Below are 11,451 nucleotides of genomic sequence, written 5' to 3' on the forward strand. Positions count from 1 at the left end.
TATCTATCTATCTATCTATCTATCTATCTATCTATCTATCTATCTATCTATCTATCTATCTATCTATCTATCTATAAAGCAGGCATTGAATATCCCTTTAAGCATAGCAAGGCTATTAATTACACTTTGGATGGTGTATCAATATACCCAGTCACTACAAAGATACAGGCATGCTTCCTAACTCAGTTGTCGGAGAGGAAGGAAACAGCTCAGGGATTTCAGCATGAGGCCAATGGTGACTTTAAAACAGTTACAGAGTTGAATGGCTGTGAGAGGAGAAAACTGAGGATGGATCAACAACATTGTAGTTACTCCACAATACTAACTTAATTGACAGAGTGAAAAGAAGGAAGCTTGTATAGAATAAAAAAATTCCAAAACATGCATCCTGTTTGCAATAAACAAATAAAGTAAAACTGCAAAAGAATGTGGCAAAAAATATAAAGATGAATACAAGGCTTTATGTTTGGGGCAAATCCAACACAACACATCACTCTTCATGTTTTAGCAATGATCAACAACCAACTTGACAGAGCTTGAAGAATTTATTGTACTATATATTCATTCAGCAAACACATGCTCTCAATATAATTAACACAAGTCATCACAACCTAAACTCAAAGAGCACAACTTTCTCCAGGTGCAAACACTAAGCCTCAAAATTGTTAACACACCAATCAGAATTGCAGGATCAATAAATAGGGCCTAGAGGCATGTCCATGTGCTTTGGAACAATGGATCCTTACAGTGCTGAAGTTGCAAGACAATAGCGAGGATGAAGACGAGGACAACAACGACAACAACAACAAAGACAAGTAATCTCAGATGAAAACCGTGCCACCCTAGTTCATCATGTGCTCATACATGGGAGGACTATGAGAGAAGCTGGACAGCTAGTGCAACCCAACCTAAGCCGTTACACGGTTGCATCCATTGTCCATACTTTCAGAAAGGAAAACAGGTCATTTGCCTTGTTGTTACTGTGATCCATGTAATGTTGTAGTGCATATACACTGAATCTCCACTTTGTTCTCAGTGTAGTTTTTACCACAGTAAAGGATGACCACAGGTCAGTAATGGTCAAATTTCATTTTTGCAGAACTAAGAGGCGGCCATCAATTGGAGGTGGGCGGAGACTTCTCACAGCTGAGCAGGAGACTGCCCTAGTGAATATGGTAATTGCCAATACTGCCATCCGTTTGAGGGAAATTCAAACCCAAATAGTTGAAGACCAGGTAATCTTCCAAGGAATTGACAGCATCAGCATTTCCACCATTGACCAGATCATTCAGAAGAACCACATYAGGACAAAGCAGCTATACCGTGTGCCTTTTGAAAGGAATTCAATCAGAGTTCAGGCGCAACGACTCCAATATGTGCAGGTAATTGCTATAATGCACAGCATTTTTACAGTATGTAGAGTATGGCCCATCTCTCCAGCATATCAATACAGTACTGTGTACTGCAGTTACTGTAACACATTACTATAAATCTTTCATTCCAGTACAGTAGTACACTACAGTACTGTATTTGTGGTACAGTAAAATGTGTGTTTTCTTTACTTCTGTAGACACTATTTGAACTGGATGCCATGGTTGACCCACCGTAGTACGTCTTCATCGACGAGGCAGGGTTCAACCTAACAAAAAGGCGCGAAAGGGGGCGCAACATCATTGGCACAGTGCCATCATACAAGTTCCTGGCCAGAGGGGAGGCAACGTCACCCTATGTGCAGCCATCAGCAATCGTGGCGTCCTCCACCGCCATGTCAAAGTGAGTCCATACAACACGGCACAACTCCTTCAATTTCTAGATCCGCTACACAATAACATTCTTCAACAGGAAGGGGAGCCAGGGCAACCAGAGCAAGCCCAATATGTTGTCATTTGGGATAACATGAGTTTCCATCGGGCTGCTCTGGTTCGCGACTGGTTCAATGACCACCCCAGGTTCACCGTTCTTTTTTTGCCAGCATATTCCCCATTTCTGAATCTGATTGAGGAATGTTTTCTCAGCATGGCGGTGGAGAGTGTATGACTGCAACCCCTACGCACAGCAAAACCTCCTGGAGGCAATGGTGGATGCCTGTGGTGATGTGCCAGTGGAGTCTATCCAGAGTTTTCTAAGGCATTTTTCCCACGCTGTCTGGTAAGAGCAAACATAATGTGTGACGTTGATGGCCTGACCTGAGACAAGATGATGAGAATGCTGATGCTGAGTAACCTGTACAGTTGCTGCATTTGGAAATAAAGCTTTTGGAAATTGGGTATTTTAATGTGCATGGACTCTTCCTTGCATGTTTTGTCAGTGTGACATTTCAAAGGTCAGGTTTTTGACCAAAACAGCATATACAGTAGTATTCCCTTATCCACTCATGTAAGAGGTATTTATTACAGTGCTGTTCTGAATACTCTCGCCAGAGTGTTCCTGAAAGGGTTATCTGGATAGTCAGTGCTGTGATTTTACAAAGTTCCCAAATTATTTATCTGAAAACCTKTTCTAAACATTTTGATTGCAGTGTTTTGAATGAATCCCTTCACTGTGTAGCAAACAGTCATGTAGTCTGTGTTTTTGACAGCTTGTGTGTGTTGTCTGAGGGCAAAGTTAGATGTTTGTGCCGGGTGTGAGTTTTTAAAATTGTGTGTGAAGATTTGAGAAAATGGTGAGTTGTTCCAGGAATTGTTTCTAAGCAATTGAGAAACTGTAATCCATTTTGAATTTAGGCTGTAACAACAATGTGCAATAAGTCAAGGGGTATAAATACTTTCTGAAGGCACTGTAGTTTAATTACTCGCTGAATTACATGTAGTGGAACTACTCCTCACAATCAGCATCTTTGTTGCAAATTTACAACACAAGCTCCAATAAAATGATATCCTATCATGAGAACAGTGTATACACCTGACTTCAGGATGATCGTTAAACTCCAGAGAAGACGGGTCTCGTTGTTGGATCTCAGTGTATGTGTGAGAGAGAATATAGTAGACGGCATGTGTCAAAGTGATTGATGATCTATTTTTAGTGTCATGTGTTTATGCCCTTTTATGGTCATATCCTGTCCCGTGAGCGCTTATGTAACATGATAGTGCAGCTGTTCCTTTGAAGTAAAGCAAAAGTTTGCAATAAAAATGTCCTGGTGATTGATGTGTAGTGACCTTGTTGAATGTGTTTGAACATCTGAAACAGTAGGGAATTTTTGTAGTGAAGGTCTGCCTGAATATAAGTAAGTGTAAGACTTGTCCCATGACAAAACTACAGAAAACATGTCTCCTAGACCAATTCTAGGTGCATTGTGATTTACCTTCAATGAATGAAATCTCTGTCTCTCTACCCCCTTGGGGTGTGTGTGACGCCTGGTTGCATGGGTGTTGTCAGGTTACAATCTGTGGGGTTACAAGCAGAGTTTGTGTCGGGGGGCTAGGGTCAGTCTGTTATATCTGGAGTATTTCTCCTGTCTCATCCGGTGTCCTGTGTGAATTTAAGTATGCTCCCTCTAATTCTCTCTCTTTTCTTTCTCTCTCTTCTCTCGGAGGATCTGAGCCCTAGGACCATGCCTCAGGACTACCTGGCCTGATGACTTCTTGCTGTCCCCAGTCCACCTGGTCATGCTGCTGCTCCAGTTTCAGCTGTTTTGCCTGTGGCTATGGAACCCTGACCTGTTCACTGGACGTGCTACCTTGTCTCGGACCTGCTGTTTTGGACTCTCTCTCTACCGCACCTGGTGTCTCTAACTCTGAATGATCGGCTATGAAAAGCCAACTGACATTTACTCCTGAGGTGCTGTCCTGTTGCACCCTCTACAACCACTGTGATTATTATCTGACCCTGCTGGTCATTTATGAACGTTTGAACATCTTGGCCATGTTCTGTTATAATCTCCACCCGGCACAGCCAGAAGAGGACTGGCCACCGCTCATAGCCTGGGTCCTCTCTAGGTTTCTTCCTAGGTTCTGGCCTTTCTAGGGAGTTTTTCCTAGCCACCGTGCTTCTACATCTGCATTGCTTGCTGTTTGTGATTMTAGGCTGGGTTTCTGTACAGCTCTTTGTGAGATCGGCCGATGTAAAAAGGACTTTATAAATACATTTGATTTATTGATTCATTGCCAGTAGTCATGTTAAGTTTTTCAATGTTTTATTGGTGGAGTTTATGGATTTGCATGTGGCTGTGCATTATATGATGCCTGAATAAGAAAGAGGATCTGATCATGCCTATTAGTATTCTTGATCCAAAAAGGCACATCTGTTTGCATTGCTGGTAGTGTATCAGCATGGTATGAGACAACATAAATAATACAATTTAAGTGAGAGAAAAAAAGAAACAGTATTATCCTAAATTGAGACATGAATAAAAATTGTTATCACATCAACAACAAAATATTTCAGAATGTACCTTCTCAGTATAGAATGACATGTACACAGTTTAWATTACAACTTTTTGTGTTTTGTCTTAATGGTTGTTCTTTAGTAAATAGGAAACTCAACAGTGCGTTAGCCCGAGAAACATTAACTAGATAGGTGTTTTATGTTTGTGAAACCTTGAAATGTACACAGTGAGAAGTGATTTTGTAACATCAGTTTTGAATGGGTAATTGTATCAAATATATATCATTGTATGTTTGAATTAGTTCTCATATAAAATKATTTCATCACTGCCTTGTAAACCCATTCTTGTAAGTTGGCGCTACTCATGATTGTCTGGGGATGCTGTACAGATTTGAGCACTTGACAAGACGTTGACATTTCTGGTTATGTCTCACCTGTAACATAATAATACAGACTATGATAATAATACTATTGTTATATTATTTTTTATAATAATACAAATCTGTCAATCAACCAAATGTATTTTTTAAAACCCCTTTTAGCATCAGCAGTTGTCACAAAGTGTTTTACAGATACCCAGTCTAAAAATCTAAGACCCATCAATGCATATGCCAAAGCAAAGGATCTAGGAAACACGTCCTATTAACCTAGGATTAAAATTAGAGAGGAACCAMGCTCCGAGGGCTCTGCTGAGAGGACATTTAAGAGTACATGAGCCCCTTATTGTTATTCAAGATGTTCCAACATCCGTAGATGACCATCAGGGTCAGATAATAACCAGGGTGGCTATAGAGTGGGCAAACACTCAGCGGTCAATGTCATGTCTTTTGTCTTTTTCATAGCCAGAGAGTGAGAGAGAGGATATATTACATACAGTTATGTCATTGTCTTTCATACCTGTTGTAAAACATTGAAACGTTGTTAAATATTTGTTACTCTGGCATACACTACCGTTCAAAAGTTTGCGGTCACTTAGAAATGTCCTTGTTTTTGAAAGAAAAGCATTTTTTTGGTCCATTAAAATAACATCAAATTGATCAGAAATACAGTGTAGACATTGTTAAATTTATTGTTTATTTTTCATAATAAATATATATTTCTTTAAACAGAAATACTTAAGTATTCAGACCCTTTGCTATGACACTCAAAATTGAGCTCAGGTGCATCCTGTTTCCGTTGATCATCCTTGAGATGGTTCTACAACTTGATTGGAGTCCACCTGTGGTAAATTAAATTGATTGGACATGATTTGGAAAGGCACACACCTGTCTATATAAGGTCTCATAGTTGACATTGCATGTCAGAGCAAAAACCAAGCCATGAGGTCGAAGGAATTGTCTGTAGAGGTCTGAGACAAGATTGTGTCGAAGCACAGATCTGGGGAAGGGTACAAAAAATGTTCCCAATAACACAGTGGCCTCCATCATTCTTAAATGGAAGACGTTTGGAACCACCAAGACTCTTCCTAGAGCTGGTCACCTGGCAAACTGAGCAATCAGGGGAGAAGGGCCTTGGGGAGGTGACCAAGAACTAGATGGTCAGTCTGACAGAGCTCCAGAGTTCCTCTGTGGAGATGGGAGAACCTTCTCTACAGCGCTCCATCAATCAGTCCTTTACGGTAGAGTGGGCAGACGGAAGCCACTCCTCAGTAAAAGGCCAAAAGGCATCTAAAGGACTCTCAGACCATGAGAAGCAAGACTCTCTGGTCTCACGAAACCAAGATTGAACTCTTTAGCTTGATTGACAAGCGTCACGTCTGGAGGAAACCTGGCACCATCCCTACGGTGAAGCATGTTGGTGGCAGCATCATGTTGTGGGGATGTTTTTCAGCGGCAGGGACTAGACAGGATCGAGGGAAAGATGAACGGAGCCAAGTACAGAGAGATCCGTGATGAAAACCTGCTCCAGAGCACTAAGGAGCTCAGACTGGGGCGAAGGTTCACGTTCCAACAGGACAACGACCCTAAGAACACAGCCAAGACAACGCATTAGTGGCTTCGGGACAAGTCTCTGAATGTCCTTGATTGGCTCAGCCAGAACACAGACTTGAATCCAATTGAACATCTCTGGAGAAACCTGAAAATAGCTGTGCAGCGACGCTCCCCATACAACCTGACAGAGCTTGAGAAGATCTGCAGAGAAGAATGGGAGAAACTCCCCAAAAACAGGTGTGCCAAGCCTTTAGCATCATACCCAAGAAGACTCGAGGCTGTAATTGCTGCCAAAGGTGCTTCAACAAAGTACTGAGTAAAGGGTCTGAATACTTATGTAAATATGATATTTCTGGCATTTTCTTTATACATTTGCAAACATTTCTAAAAACCTGTTTTTATGGGGCATCGTGTGTAGATTGGTGAGGGGAAAAACTATTTCATCCATTTTAGAATAATGCTGTAACGTAACAAAATGTGGGAAAAAGTCAAGGGGTCTGAATTCTTTCCGAATGCACGACATTTAGATTGCGGAAAAAATTATAAACGCAACATGTAAATTGTTGGTCCCATGTTTCATGAGCTGAAATAAAAGATCCCAGAAATGTTCCATCCGCACAAAAAGCTTATTTCTATCATAATTTGTGCACACATTTTTTTACATCCCTGGAGGTGAGCATTTCTCCTTTTCCAAGATAATCAATCCACCTGGCGTATCAAGAAGCTTTGAACTCTTGATCATCAAACAACATGATCATTACACAGGTGCACCTTGTGCTGGGGACAATTAAAGGCCTCTCTAAAATGTGCAGTTTTGTCACACAACACAATGCCACAGATGTCTCAAGTTTTAAGGAGCGTTCAATTGGCATGCTGACTGCAGGAATGTCCACCGGAGCTGTTGCCAGATAATTGAATGCTCATCTCTCTACCATAAGCTTCCTCCAACCGCAGACCACATGTAACCACGCCAGCCCCGTAACCTCGACATCCTGCTTCTTCACCTGCGGGATCGTCTGAAACCAGCCATCCGAACAGCTGATGAAACTGAGGAGAATTTCTATCTGCAATAAAGCTCTTTTGTGGTGAAAAACAAATTCTGATTGGCTGGTCCTGGCTCCCCAGTGGCTGGGCCTATAACCTCCCAGGTCCACCCATGACTGCACCCCTACCCAGTCATGTGAAATCCATAGATTAGGGCCTAATGAATTTATTTAAATTGACTGATTTCCTTAAATGAACTGTAACTCAGTAAAATCATTGAAATCGTTGAAATTGTTTCATGTTCGTTTATATTTTTGTTCAGTATATATGGCCTAACTTAGAGGCAGAGTAGAATCCTAGCAGGTTGAGTAGAGATTAACCCAAATGATGGCAAAGGCTTTGTGCTGAATTCAAGTAGCCACCAAACTGGAAAATCGTTAAAGACTCCAACCACTCAAGCCTTAAACTGTTCTCTCTTCTTCCTCACGGCAAGCGGTACCAGAGCTCCAAGTCTGACACCAACTGGCTCCTGAACAGCTTCTATCCCCATGCCATAAGACTGCTAAATAGCTAACAAAATGCCTACACTGACTATCTAAGTTGACCTGTAATTTATTATACACTTATTATACACTATACACGTATGCACTGTCTCTACACACACTAACACTCCAACACACACAGACACACAACAAACACTCACTCTATCATTTGCTCCACACACACACACACACGCACGCACGCACGCACGCACGCACGCACGCACGCACCGCACGCACGCACGCACGCACACGCACACACACACACACACACACACACCACACACACACACAACACACACACACACCACACACACACCACACCACACACACACACACCACACCAACACACACACACACACCACACACACACACACACGTTCAGTCTCCATATAAGCTGCTGCTATTCTGTTTATCATATGTCCTGATGCCTAGTCACCTTCCCATTATACATACAGTATCTACCTCTATCGACCCAGTTTTCTGCATATTGTAAATATGGCACTGGAACTGACCCTGTATATAGTATGCTTACTTACTTTATCGTGTTCTTCTTATTTCTATTTGATTTTGTTCTACATTGTTTTTTTGTATTACCTTGTTATTGATTACTGCATTGTTGGGTTTAGAGCGTGCAAGAAAGGGATTTCACTGCATGTGACATTAACTTGGAACTTGAAACTAACATGTTAAGGTTTTCCTATCAATCTTCCAAATGTTTCACGATGGTACTGATCTGTGGACTGAAGAGGCCAACGGACCTTGCGTTCCTAGAGGACACGGTGGTTGACCAAGCTGAGATCTTGGCAAATAGCCTGGACTACGGAGGGAGGAACATCCAAATAACGGTTCAATGCTTTGTGTGTAATGCCCCAGCAAGATCCATGGTCAAGAATACCAAATGTTATTCTGGGTACTATGGGTGTGAAAGATGTACCCAAAGAGAGGACTGGTTCAACTGAGTGACATACCAGGASACAACTAACCTAATCTTGCACACAGATGCGTCATTCCGCGCTCACACGCAGCCAGAGGACCACCATGGCAACACACCACTGTCTGACCTCCCGGGTGACAAGGTGCTGTGTTTCCCCATCGATTACATGCACCAGCCCTGCCTGGGGTCACCAAGAAACTCCTGATGGCCTGGTGTAGCGGGGAGAAAGGCATGAGAATTTCTGCCGTCCCTGTGCAGGAGGTGAGCAGCAGATTCCTACATTTGAGGTCGTCGATCCCCTCCATCTTTCCTCGCACCCCCAGAGGCCTTGATGAGCTTGAGAGATGAAAGGCAAGAGAGTTCTGTCAGTTTCTCCTGTACATGGTAGAAACTGGTGCTGAAGGGAGCATTTTCATGTTTGAAAACCACCTGCAGACAATCAAGAAGATGGTGCTATCTGTGAAGAGACAGAATACCATTTTTATTGCAGTACTACATCTGAGATGCCTGCTGTGGAGACTAACACACTGACACAAACACAAACAAACATGGTGGCTGACCTAGCTGAGATCTTGACACATGGAAGTGTGCCACTAGTGGCACAAACATTTGGTGAGAACACAAAAACCGTATGTCACAGTGCCATGGTAGTGGTCATTGATCTAAGTTATCTTTCAAATCAAATCAAATCACATTTTATTTGTCACATACATATGGTTCGCAGATGTTAATGCGAGTGTGGCGAAATTCTTGTGCTTCTAGTTCCGACCGTGCAGTAATATCTAACAAGTAATCTAACAATTCCCAACAACTACCTAATACACACAAATCTAAAGGGGTGAATGAGAATATGTACATATAAGTGTATGGATGAACGATGGCCGAGCGGCATCGGCAAGGTGCAGTAGGTGGTATAAAATATAGCATACAGTTGAAGTCGGAGGTTTACATACACTTAGGTTGGAYTCATTAAAACTCGTTTTTCAATCACTCCACAAATTTCTTGTTAACAAACTATTGTTTTGGCAAGTCGGTTAGGACATTTACTTTGTGCATGACACAAGTCATTTTTACAACAATTGTTTACAGACAGATTATTTCACTTATAATTCACTGTATCACAATTCCAGTGGGTCAGAAGTTTACATACACTAAGTTGACTGTGCCTTTAAAAAGCTTGGAAAATCCCAGAAAATTATGTCATGGCTTTAGAAGCTTCTGATAGGCTAATTTACATCATTTGAGTCTATTGGAGGTGTACCTGTGGATGTATTTCAAGGCCTACCTTCAAACTCAGTGCCTCTTTGCTTGACATCATGGGGAAATCAATAGAAATCAGCCAAGACCTCAGAAAAAAATGGTAGACCTCCACAAGTCTGGTTCATCCTTGGGAGCAATTTCCAAATGCCTGAAGGTACTACGTTCATCTGTACAAAGAATAGTACGCAAATATTAACACAATGGGACCATGCAGTCGTCATACCGCTCAGGAAGGAGACGCGTTCTGTCTCCTAGAGATGAACGTACTTTGGTGCGAAAAGCGCAAATCAATCCCAGAACAACAGCAAAGGACCTTGTGAATATGTTGGAGAAAACAGGTACAAATGTATCTATATCCACAGTAAAACTAGTCCTTTATTGATATAACCTGAAAGGCCGCTCAGCAAGGAAGAATCCACTGCTCCAAAACCACCATAAAAAAATCCAGACTACGGTTTGCAACTGCACATGGGGACAAACATCGTACTTTTTGGAGAAATGTCCTCTGGAAATGTCCATCGTGACCATAGGTTATGTTTGGAGGAAAAAGGGGAAGGCTTGCAAGCCGAAAAACACCATCCCAACAGTGAAGCATGGGGGTGGCAGCATCATGTTGTGGGGGTACTTTGCTGCAGGAGGGCCTGGTGCACTTCACAAAATAGATGACATCATGAGGGAGGAAAATTATGTGGATATATTGAAGCCACAGCTCAAGACATCAGTCAGGAAGGTAAAGCTTGGTCGCAAATGGGTCTTCCAAATGGACAATGACCCCAAGCATACTTCCAAAGTTGTGTCAAAATGGCTTAAGGATAACAAAGTCAAGGTATTGGAGTGGCCATCACAGAGCCCTGACCTCAGTCACATAGAACATTTGTGGGCAGAACTGAAAAAGCGTGTGCGAGCAAGGAGGCCTACAAACTTGACTCAGTTACACCAGCTCTGTCAGGATGAATGGGCCAAAATTCACCCAACTTATTGTGGGAAGCTTGTGGAAGGCTACCCGAAACATTTGACCCAAGTTAAACAATTTAAAGGCAATGCTACCAAATACTAATTGAGTGTATGTAAACTTCTGACCCATTGGGAATGAAATAAATCATTCTCTCTACTATCATTCTGACATTTCACATTCTTAAAATAAAGTGGTGATCCTAACTGACCTAAGACAGGGAATTTTTACTCTGATTAAATGTCAGGAATTGTGAAAAAACGGAGTTTAAATGTATTTGGCTAAGGTCTATCTATGTAAACTGCCGACTTCAAGTGTGCATGTGATATGAGTAATGTAAGATATGTAAACATTATTAAAGGTGCATTATTTAAAGTGACATTGTTTAAGTGATCCATTTATTAAAGTGTCCAGTGATTGGGTCGCAATGTGGGCAACAGCCACTCTGAGTTAGTGATTGCTGTTTAGCAGTCTGATGGCCTTGAGATTGGATCTGTTTCTCCATCTCTCGGTCCCAGCTTTGAT

The sequence above is a fragment of the Salvelinus sp. IW2-2015 genome, linkage group LG7 (genome assembly GCF_002910315.2).
Source record: "Salvelinus sp. IW2-2015 linkage group LG7, ASM291031v2, whole genome shotgun sequence".
NCBI lineage: Eukaryota > Metazoa > Chordata > Actinopteri > Salmoniformes > Salmonidae > Salvelinus > Salvelinus sp. IW2-2015.